This window comes from Glycine max, chromosome 1, assembly GCF_000004515.6.
Source record: "Glycine max cultivar Williams 82 chromosome 1, Glycine_max_v4.0, whole genome shotgun sequence".
Classification (NCBI taxonomy): domain Eukaryota; kingdom Viridiplantae; phylum Streptophyta; class Magnoliopsida; order Fabales; family Fabaceae; genus Glycine; species Glycine max.
In genome coordinates, this window is record NC_016088.4 from 52,312,544 (window position 1) to 52,325,434 (window position 12,891).

Genomic DNA, 12,891 nt, shown 5'->3' on the forward strand with positions numbered 1-12,891 from the left:
AGGAGATAAAAGCATAGCCCGACGGTTAACTATAATATGAACGATAAAATTATAAGGATATACTTTTTTCAATGCTTAGTTGTTTAGCAATTCACACTGTAGCAAATGCGTCTGCCAGTACCATTAATTATAGGGATAAAAAGAGGAGCATATTAAACATTCTTTCTGTAGTTTAAAGTGTTGTAAACAATAATGCGCACTTTTCTTTTAAATGATGGAAACTTTGTCTACAAATATCATGGTGTCTCAACTAGTATGAAACAATGCAAGCATCAAAGAATTCAAAGGTGCTCATAGCAAAGCGAAAAGAAATGGTTTAAGTCTGTAACTATTTAGGTAATCTATCATCCCTTTCTTTTTGTTATCTTTTGAATTAATCTTAAATTCAATCCGTGCACGTAATTTATTCATTCCGCAATGTTTAAAGATGTTCTCCTTTATCAAGGCAGGGTTGGCCACTTAATGGAAAAAAGGAGCATATTGATTAATTTTAGTTTTAAAAACTCCAAATCTCCAATGTTAAACACGAGTAATACTTGATACTAATCAAGTACCTATAACGTGTTTGGTTTAGGATATAATTTGAGGGGAAAAGTTGTATTATATTGAATCAATAATTACATGATTAATGAATCGTTAATTCATGTGATATTGAATTTAATTTTTAAAATAAGATCTTTAAGTTTTAATTTTATAAATAAAAAATGTGAATAAAAAGAAAAAAAATTATCAAATATCATCGGTGAAATTTTTTTATAAAAATTAATCAATAATAAAATCGGTTTGTACTCTGAATTAATAATATATATATTTATATTGAAGGGTAGTGGTAAAAGGTTATGCACTTATGCATAAGGGGCTATGATTATAGCTGACAATGTGCCTGAGACTACTTAGAGCATTGTGTGGCCACGTTTTGAGGCAGAGCCGCGCGTGAGCAATGATTGAAGCTTCCCTTGGTTTGCTAAACTCAATCATGAAGGGACTGCAACCAACTTAGCCCTTGGGACCCGCTTTCCACACCCTTTCTGCCAATGCCATTGACACATCCATAGGAGCTTCTCTATTCCCACTATACAATATTACATCCACTGCTCTTTGAACTTTGAAGGTTAATTTGTTTGTTTCTTAGTTCTTTCAATTGAATACACTGACTGACCCCCCTCCTCCTCTGTGGTATTGTACCTACACACACCTCGTTTGTGCCAAAGACTTGAAAGTTAGTAGTTGGTTGGTATTGCTAGCTGTGCACTTTGTAGGGTGTGGGATAGATATGGGTTTCTTTCTTTCATCTGTCTTGTACTACTCTTTCTGGCTTCTTCACACTATTCAAGTCAAACTGCAGCCTTATGCAATGTCCTCCTCCTCTTACAATGCAGCCAAAAGTATGCTCCACATATAAACATGCTAGAGTCGCTGCAGTTGTGACAAGTTTGAATAATTCTATAGTAAATTTTATTGTGATTATTATATTTTTTCTGTCTCTTTTAAATGTAGTTTTAATCTTTGAAAAAATAAAAATTGATTAATGCTTTTACTTTTTAATAAATATTCAAACATTTATTAAAATTAAGAGAATGAACAAAGATATTTCATTAAAATTGTCTCCAAATAAATATTAACTCTCTTAAGATACTTATTATTTTATCTGTGTGAAAAATCTTAATTAACATTAATAATTTGGGAACTGATAGAGTATTTAAGAAAAAAAAAATTGAGATATCATAATAATAAGTGATATAGTTAAAATATTATATAAGTAAACAACATTTTTATTTTGAGTTAGTTTTTAAATTAAATTAAAACTAAATTCATATTTTAATATAGTATCAGAATTTATTTTAACAGATGTTAGATTTATTAGATTATCCATTATCGTACCACCCATGTTATAAACTGCATTCAAAATGTATGGGTTGTCAATTTAACGTAGCTCTTAAGGGTTATAAAGTTAACCTGATAGAAAAAGTAAAAAAAAAAATTATAGATTTGAATCTCTTCACTAATAAAAAAATCAAAGATTAATCATTAATATTTGTTTGATAAAAAAAATTAAAATAAGTGTGCGTTGGAAATAGATCAAATCTGAACTATATATAAAAAAGTACTGGATGTAATTAATAATATTTTACAAATGACTTTTGAACTAATAATAACGGTAACTAATTTCCTAGTGTTAAAGAAACGAATCCGAACAAGATTGGCTGCACATCTTCGTTTTTGATGTGATATGGACAACGGAGGTTGTTCTTCTCTAGTCTAGTAACTAGAAGAAAAAGAAGAAGAAGTAGACCATGCTTAATAAATCCGTACAGTGTCGTTATTGCACGCGCGTTTGTCCTTTCCTAGCAAAAGGAATATAAATGTCACAGCAAATATAAGCATTTTATTTCCTTGAGATTCTCTTTGGTGGTAAGCCAGCCACACGTGGTTTCGCCCTATCTCATATCAGTATCAATTTTGATGATATTATTTCCCTCGTATTGATCAATGCTGGCCCCCTCTGCCCACGACTCTGCGTGTTGATCAGGGAACGAAGCAAGCACCAACCCTCTCTAATCCAACGGAGAGAAACGCTTGCATTGCAATATCTCTTGTTAATAATATTGTATATCGACCTTGAAATTTCTGCATCTAATAACTAAAATTAATTAACCACCGGAAATATGTAATGAAACATAATCATAAAAATCACTGTAGTTGCATGTCTCCCATGTCCCTAGACTCTAGGGACATCATTATACTAGTAGTAGTTACTATTATGCCTAATTATGCAGTGTATGTAGTCAAGGCAGAATTTGGATGTTTGTTTAGATCCTAAACCTTAATTAGGAGAGAAAATGACCCTACGCGCACGACTGTTTGAATTAGACTGACTACTTCAGTTAATGAGATTATTGGTATCTGCGCAATTCTAAGCTCTCACTACCTATTTATGCATGTTTTGTTACGGGAGATGATAAACGTACATCCATGTCTTGCGCTTTATTTGTTAGCGATCGTCGAACGGAGTTATTTTTGCCAAGATAGAAACGAGGGATGCTTTTTTTTTTCGGAATGAATTGAGAGGTAAATATCATTAAAGTAAGTTTTATTTCTTTCCACAAATTTTTCTTCATACACATAATAAAAGAAGTAAATTTTTGTCAACATACTTAAAAAAAACTCATTTATCTACCAACTAAGTTGAACCTTGTTGAGTGAAGGATGGTTGTTTGGTATTAGTGCATTTGCCTGAGAAATAAATTTGAATAAGGTGAATGGCATGAGGCAGTTTTTCAGTCATCAAATGAGCGGATAGAAAAGAAGGAAAGTTGAGTTTTAATGTCATTTTATAACTATATTAAATTCTCTCTTCTCATTCGAAAAAAAAAAACAAAAATAAATTATAAATATGATAAGTAATGTGATCAAAAAATAAGGTAAAAATGTTAGTATGTTAAATATTTTTCTTTTGTTATTGTGTTAGGGAAATTTTATTTCAACAAAAATGAAATTAATTTTTAAAAAGTTTATCATAAAGTTTTTAAAAGGTATTTTCAACTCTAAAATGAATTAGCACACGTATTTAATATATCGTTCCCGGATGAATAAAAACTTGGTGAAAAAACAGACACTATTTAAGAATTTAATTAAATAGTAATAATATAAATGCTTTTATTACAATTATTCATAAATTATATTATTAATATTTTATAATAATTATTTTAAAAGTAATACTTAAAGTGCTTTTTAATTAGTGAACAGAATAAAAATATTTATAATAGTTAACCTCTTTATTTAAGTAAACGATAAGTTGAAGTGATAAATATTTTTTATAACCGTTAAATATGAATTATTTTGATGATAAAAATATATTGAAAAATATTAAGATTTGATATTTTTCTTATTTATGACTTGTAGATATAAAAATGAGACATTAAAAGAGAAAAAGATCTATAAAATATCCAAAATATAAGGAAATCTCAGAAAGATATGATTAAAAGCAAAACAAATACAAAAAATATCATAATCCAAGATTTCTAGCCTTAAGCCCAAATCCACTCTAACAAATGTAAAAAACGAGTCAAGACAGGCAGAAAAGACAACACAACACATACGGGTTTTATTTACTTTCTTTCACCCCTCTTATCCTATCAATTCTTATATCCTATCCATTGTAAAGTTCTTATACCCCACCCATTGTAAAGCCCCTCAAGACAAATGATGTATGATGTACTCACTATTTATCAATGCAAAAGGTATTTTCTATTCTATTATCTTTACTAATTTTATCTTGCATGATTCATCTTTATATTCTGTTAGGGGTTAGATGCTCGAGAGAGGGGTAACTTCTAAATAAGATTTAAAGAAGGTATGAATGCATTGATTTTAGGGGTTATACGCTTGAAAAATGGTAACTTCTAATAGAACAAAAAGAAAAGATTTCCTCTCATTGCTAGACATAGAATGATTATTGTATGTCCATGCATTCTTGCAAACATCTAGAATTCATACTTCATCCATTTTTTATTTATTTGTTGAGTCTTTGTAAATGAATTTAGAATATAGATAAATAAAATAGACTTGTCATCCTGAGAAATCAGGGGGAAGTAATTGAACAGATGTGAGTAGAATATAATCACTTAAATTGATAAAGAAAAATCATAAACTCATACATCCTAAGCAACACAGGGTAAGTCAGATCCCAACATTATCACGTTCTTGATTTTATTTCTTTTATCTTCTATTTTTATCTTTTATTTTTTATCTTATCTTATATTTTCTTATTTTTATCTTAATCGTTTATTTTATTTTCTTGTTTTTTTTATCTTCTATCTTTATAATTTTTTAATCTAAATCTTTTATTTTTTTTCTTCTATTTTGATCTTTAAATCTTTATCTTATCTATTATAGTTTCTTATCTTTATTTTAAATTCTTTATTTATTGCTTTTAAATTAGGCTTGTATTAATCTAAGTATAAACAAAGTCCTTATATATTCGACACTCGGATTTTTGAGTACTTGACTACCTGTGACAAATTTGGTACATTTCCTAGCGAGTTAACAATTTTAATAATGATTAAGACAATATGAGTATAAAAAAATAATATACTCTATTGGGTAGTTAGACATAAAAATGTTACAATTTTGTAATATTCTAAAAAAAATATAAAGCGGTAAGAATTTTCTTTCTCCACATCTCAATTTGGATTTAGATAATCTTACTTTAATTGGATTAAGAAAGTGATTTTGCTTTAAAAAATTACAAAAAAAAAAGTGATTTAATCATTGCGTATATGCATGTTTGTTCAAACACTAGTTGACTATCACATTAAATAAACAGCTGAAAGATGAAGTTTGTGTTTGGTTCCGCTTTAAATAAGTATGTTTTTTAAACAAAATAACGTTAAATAAGGGAATTAATGTACAAATCATTATTTGTAGCTTTTCTTTTGACACGGGTGTCATCAAATTAATGCACTACTAAACATGTGCAAAAAAAAATATCCAAGGACGGAAAGGCATATTAAATTTCTAAGCAATGATATCTTTATCTAATCAATTGATAAAAATGTAGGTTAAGAAACCCATTAAGAAAATTAATTTTAGTATATTTCATCGTAAATTTTAATGTACTTTTCACATAATTTTAATAAAAAATATTATTGTTTCCTTAACTAATATCGTTAAGATACTTAAAATTAACTATAAAAAAGTGTCTTAAATCATCGAGACATCAAACAAGGTAGTACTAATAATATTAATTAATCTTGTTACGAGTAAGAGTTTTGCTTCGAGATTCGAGAACATGATTGAATGAGGTTCAAGAATTGTAACCTAGCTAGAAGAAGCAACGGACAATGGCATGACTCAAAGTCATCTCTTTATTGACACGTTACTATTTAATGTTTATGTTAGGCCTTCCACAACTTGGCACAATATGTCACAACATGTTTTTTTTTTTTTTAATTAAAATAGGTAAGGATCTATACGTCCGATAAGCATTCAAATATAGCGCAACTCTAAGAAATTCTCTTATCGAACATTCAATATTCAATGCATCTGAATTGAAAGTGGGAACACATGTAGAACTTAGAAAGAGAAGGGGCATTGGCATTGTTTATGCGTAGTGTGGTAAACTAGGAAATGTAGTAAGAACAAAGATCTTTCGTTTGGCTTTTGTGGAGGTTTCCCAGAAAAATCCAGAGTCTAATCAAATCAGATCGTGCTGTAAAAGCAACTTAGGCCCACACTAATAAATTAAGTAACAGTTGGTGAATTTTCATTGGCAAACGTCTTGTCATTCACACGTGTGGTCCAGCCACGTGGATCTTTCTTGATAGCCCCATGGTAGCAATGATTGGCCATGTTGGTCACCCGCACGAGTGGCTTCTTTGTTTATGGTTTATGGCCTTTATCCTTATGGGCCTCCGCTTCATTTTCGTTTTTACTTGCTACCACAATAATGTAGTAAAATTTAATTTAGGACAAAAATTTAGATTTTTTTATGTGTTTTGGTGTTGGTCTTTGAATAAAATTTGAGTTTCATTTTAATTGAAGAATAGCATAAAAAATGCTTAAGCAATTGTATGTATGTTTCTCTTTTAATTTAATGGTATGTTTGGTTGGGATAAGAGAAAATAGAGAAAAAATATATATTAAAAGTATATATTTTTTATTTAGTTGAAGAGAAAGAAAAATGAAAAAAGAAATTCTTAAAAAAAAATTTAAATATTTTTTCATACATGAAAAATAGATTATTTTTATATTATTACCTTAAATTTACTTTTGATTAATTATGTATCTTGAAAAAAATTTATATTTTAACGTATTATCTATGTTAGTCTCATTTTATTAAGTGATGACATAGCAGATGGAGTTTCACCTCATCAAGTATAATCACTAACACTTCATTGTCACGCCATTGTCACGTCATCTCCTTATTTCCTTTCTCCAACAAAAACAATCATCATTGTCCAACCTAGCGCCACTAGTACTGATCTCGTCGTTAAACTTGTAGTAGTGTTTTACTACTACTCTTTTTTCTCCTCCTTTAGCTTAAAAACAAAAACAAATAAGGACATTTCAAGAGACAAAGGGAGGGGCAAAAATGCCAAACAACTCACATGGGTTCTCCTCCTCAAAGTGCACCGCGTCGTGGGTTGCTTAACCTCCCTCGTGCCTGCATTGTTGGGCCTCGTCGTCGTCGAAAAAATCAACACTGACATTGACTAAAGCAGGGAGAACGAGAACCCCACTATGAAAACATGCTTCTATTCCTACATCAAGCTCTTCCTCTGCCTCATTGTGGTCCTATTGGTTTTCAAAATCACTGCATACTTCAAAGGGTGGTATTTCGACACAGCGAGGTTTCAAGTGGAGCATTTTTTGTGGGCATCGTCCTTCAAAGTTAAGGGTTTCATCAATTGGCTCTACGCAAGGTAGGGTTTCATTCACATGAAGTATCTTGCTCCTCCTCTGCAGTTCTTGACCAATGCGTGCATTGTTCTCTTCCTTATCCAAAGTATGGATAGGCTTGTTCCATGTTTAGGGTGTTTTTGGATTTGGTTTAAGAAGATCAAACCTTTCTCCAAAGGTGGGAGTGTCGTAGATCTTGAATCTGGAGAAGAAAAGGGTCTCTCTTTTTCCCCAATGGTACTCCGCAGATCCCCATGTGCAATGAGAAAGAGGTAATAATAACATAACATGGCATGGTGTAGTCGACGGTGGTGGCACTGGTGGTGGTTTTTGTTAGAGAAGGGGAAGAATAAGATGAGGTGACAATGACGTGTTAGTGATTAAGCTTAATAATGTGACATTTCATTTGACACATCATCACTTAAGAGAGTGAGACTAACGACAACTAGTACATTGAAACAAAATTTTTTCAAGTACATAATTGACCAAAAGGGAATTTGAGGTAATAATATGAAAACTACATATTTTTCAGGTATGAAAAACATATTTAAGCCAAAACAAATTTAAATTTTTTTGTCTAATGGAGATTTTTGAGATTTCTTATTTGATACTCAACTAACTATTGTTTTATCAGATCAACCCACTTTCAGGTCAAATGATACTTTTATTTATAACTTCATACTTAAGTTGAGAATTAAATCTCAAATCTTGATTAACAAACTCAATTGTTGAATTACTTGTGTCAACAATTTTTATTTTTTTTAATCTTCTTTATACTTTATATTCAATTCAAATTTCAAATTCTATATTTTCTTTTGTTTTCTTTCTATTTAACCAAATAGACTCAAAGATTGTTAGACTCAAATTTCAAACCTAAATTTGCATGCATGAGACTTCGAACTCCACGCTAAGTCAACTCCATAAGGCTTCCTCGTCCAATCTGAGGTAACCTAGTATAGAGCATTAAGAAGTGTTTATCTCTTTTTCCAGCTTGCTCGCTCCTTTTATCGTCTTTCACAACCCAGCTTGATCCTCTGATTTTCTAGGATCGTAAGTCGTTATGTGTATCCGGTCGTGGTCGATCATAATCGTCTATTTAAGGATATCAAATATAGCCATGATCGGGAGTTTGGCACACGTGTCAGGATAAATCGGATTCTCAAAGCTAACCATGATTGGTATTTTGAAATACAGACCAAGATAGATCAGATTCTCAAAGCTAACTTGCTAGGGCCCGACTCAAAGGGTACACTTATAAATTTAAAAATATAAAGAAATAAATAATTAATATTTAAACTCAAAATGAACATCTATCCACCAATTATTTGTTGGTTTTTCTTATCATCCGTTTTCGCAATTTGCTCGTACTTCATGTCGTGTTTCCTGTACATAAAACCATATAAAACATTTTTGTCTCGAATCTACGACAAGAAATCTTGTCTACTTTTATTCAACTAACTCTTCTGGAATTAGATGGGTTACGTCTCTGAATTTGAACGCACTCCTGTATTAAAATTTTCAATACTCGTTTGAAAATTTATGAGTTGTTGGCGTTTTTATTTTGTTTTTAGTTCTAAAAATCTGAACAAAATGTCCAAGAGTGGTTGCATGCGCGCGGTGATTTGGGATTTGCGTATTGATATTTTTTTTTAGATAAAGGATTTGTGTATTGATAAAGACCAAGGTAATGGAGAGGATCCATTTCCAGGTCATGGAGGTTCTCGATTATTGGATGGATTTGCTGGTTGTTGAGAGTGAAGGTTGCTTGTGGATTATAGTCATGGTGGTCGGTGGAGTAGCGTTACATAACTAAACTATTCTCTACTATAAATACCTCCATCAACACTCATGTTATTGCATGAAAAATGGTTAATGGATACTCATATATTATTTAACACTTAAAGAGTTAAAGAGAGAAAACAAAAAGAAATGTAGGTATTATAGTTATTATAATATAATGGAAAGAGACATATAGAAGGAAAAAAAGATGATTGTTGAAGGAGTTGTTTATAATAGAGAATGATTTGTGTATTATTACTCATTATAATACAATAGTAATAGTTAAAAATAAAATAAAAAGTTAATATGTCTTTACATGATACTACAAATTGTATCAAGATATTGAATTATATCAATGGATTTAATATTATTTATTATGCTTATAATTCAAAAATTAAAGTATGTCCATGAGTCCATTAATTTGGTCCAATTTTTTTAACTATTTTTTTAAGTTAAAGTTGAAAATAAGAGGTTAAAACAAAAGGAAAAAATTGTTTGTTAATTTTTATTTTCTTAGTTTAAAACTCCTTTTAAGTTTAAAGTTGTTTGATAAAAAAATTTATTCATTTGATTTTATTTAAAATTAGTTATCTTGTCTAATGATAATGTTTTTAAAAGATTTAGTTTTATTTAAAATTAATTATTTTGTCCAATAAAAATATATTTATATAATAAAAACATTGTATAAATTAAAATCTTGTATTTAAATTAATGATAAGAACTAATTTAGAATGTCCTTTGTATTAATTATTTATTACAAAAATATCTTTAATTATAAATAATTTCTCTTAGCTTACTAAATAGTAAATAAAATGCATTAATGACTTAGGTTTTTTTTTTGCAAGTCTAACTTTACCATATAATACTATAGATTATGGGGGTTGGGCTCCTCTCTAGTCATGGGAGAGGTCCAATAGGAGAGAGAAATATTCATCAGTCTCAGATATTGAAAAAAAAAAAATTCCTCTACAAAGTATTTTGGAAATCTTACCTTGCCTCTTATCATGTATAGCAAATAAAAATTAAAACAATAAATTTATTACTAATGAGAAAGATAAAAAAAAGTTAAAGCAAATAATATTTGAAAAAGAACAAGAGTATGTCCTTGTTAATGTCAGGAATAATTTTCAAAAGAAACAAAACAACCACGTTTAAATATAGGACAAATTTAATAATACTAACTAAATTAACTATTTTATGTAATTCTTATGAATTAGTTAATTGAGTTCTATATAATATATATATATATATATATATATATATATATAAAGAAAACAATTTAAACAACCATTCAAATTATAGTATTGATAAAGATATTTCGGTAATTGTACGTCATACATTCTGCTTCAAACTTAATATAAAAAAACAATTGGAGGAAAGGAAAGTAGAACCGATTTTGGCAACAAAACTTCAAATACAATCCCAAAATACACCAATATTTTGATTTACGGATGCCAAATGCTTTTGCTTATATCGCAGATGCATGTGCGTTGTACGAAGACTGGGGAATACAAGTGTGCAGATGTGCGATTGAGAATGCGCAATTGCACATGAAGGATCATAATGCAATAACGCGGCTGAAATAGCCATGTACGCATGACAATGAATAGTATTTATAGGGTGACAGAGAAATTTAATCAATTAAAATATTTAAACATTAAAATTTTTTATTAGGCACCTTGATTACATTATGTTTTTTTCTTTTTATTTAAACAATAAAATCAATATCAATAATTTTTGATAGGATAACTATTCACTACTCTTTTAGGAGTTTATGACACTACAACAAATTGTCTTGAGAAATTATTTTTAATAACATCTCATGTTGATGTTCAGACTTTGTTTTTTGTTTTGATTTCTTCTAAATTTTAGTTGTTAAATATTTGTCGTTAATCATCACGTAAGTTTAATACAAAAATTTAACAAATATATCACCTTTTGCTTTAGTTATTTATCATTTTTTCATTTTAATTTTTATAAATATCTTATTTTTTATTTGTAGTCTCTAAAAATATATAACACTTTTTTAAAAAAATTTAATCCCTACAAACATGTTAGCCCCTACCAACATTATCACAATAACGTAACATTAACAATCTTGATGGTAATATCATTTATTAATAGAATATTTTTTTAATGATACCAATGATGTTATCATTTATCGACATATCATGTAATATTATGATTTAATGATGCGACGTGATGACAGGTGATGACATCATCACGATATCATTATTATTAACTATATTAATACTTAATGAAATCTGTTAACAAGAAGATATGGATTAAAAAAATAAAATTATATTAAATTCAAGAAAAAACTTTAAAGAAAAAAAATCAAAATTTCTTATTTTATATGGACCAAAGGTTATTTAAGTCCATAATAAATAAGAGACAAAGATATTTGTTTTTCTTAAAATAAATCATAATTAATCAACCAGTTGATATTGCTTAAAATTAGTTAATTAACGATGCTTAATCTGTGCAAGTTTGCACAAAATAGAAAAATTCATTTAAAAACAAAGGGAGTAAAAGCAATAATTTCGATATGTGCAAGTCATGCATGTGTATTTGTAAAATTAATATTTAAGTTAAATTAATTAGTAGGTCTCTAAATTATTTGACTCACAATTGACTCAAATAGTTAATTTTTGGTAACTACAATTTAGAATAATCCAATTAAAAAATAAATACATGTTTGAGAAACTAATTTTTAAAAAATAATTCAAAGATCTAATTAAAAATTATCTATTAATTTAAGGAATTACAAACTAATCTAACTTAATATTTATTTTCTCTCTCTTTGATTATATTCTCATACGTGATGCATCTTTTATATTTGCTCATTTTAGATGATAAAGTAAATACTAATAAAACAAATTGAAGTAATATCAAACATTAATGAAAAAATCAACACTGAAGATTAAGTATGCATACTTAATAAATAACTAAAAGTTAGAACCTCAGTTATTCATTTGCTCATTCATAAATAAGATTACTTATTTATACTATCCTCTGACTCCTGTAAGAGAATTAAATTCTTACGAAAAAATATCCGTATATATATATTAAAGTAAATTTCACTTAAATTTTTTATCTCTATTAGTTCAAAACTTAAATTCTATAATAATCGTTTATTTAAATCAATTCTATCAAACATTATTGAAAGATTAAATAGCTCAATTAGTACTCTTTATTATATAATTTATGCACATTTTTTATATAACTACTTAATACATCCCAAAATGTCTATTTATATAATATAATATATGCACATTATAAAATATTTATTTATATATGTATTAATAACATATATTATTATTATCATTATCTTTCTCTACATTATTTAATGAATTTTAATATAATAATAATAATAATATAGTTTAAAATTGAGAAAAAATAACACCGTTATAAAAACACACACACACACACACACATATATATATATATATATATATATATATATATATATATATATATATATATATATATATATATATATATATATAAGACAAAAATGGGTGTATCAAAACAGAAAAACAAAAATATTGATTTAATAAAAAATATCTTTTTTTGAGAAAAATTTATACACACATACAAAGAGAGAGAGAGAGAGAGAGAGAGAGAGAGAGAGAGAGATATACACATATATATATATATATATATATATATATGTATATATATATATATATATATATACATATATATATA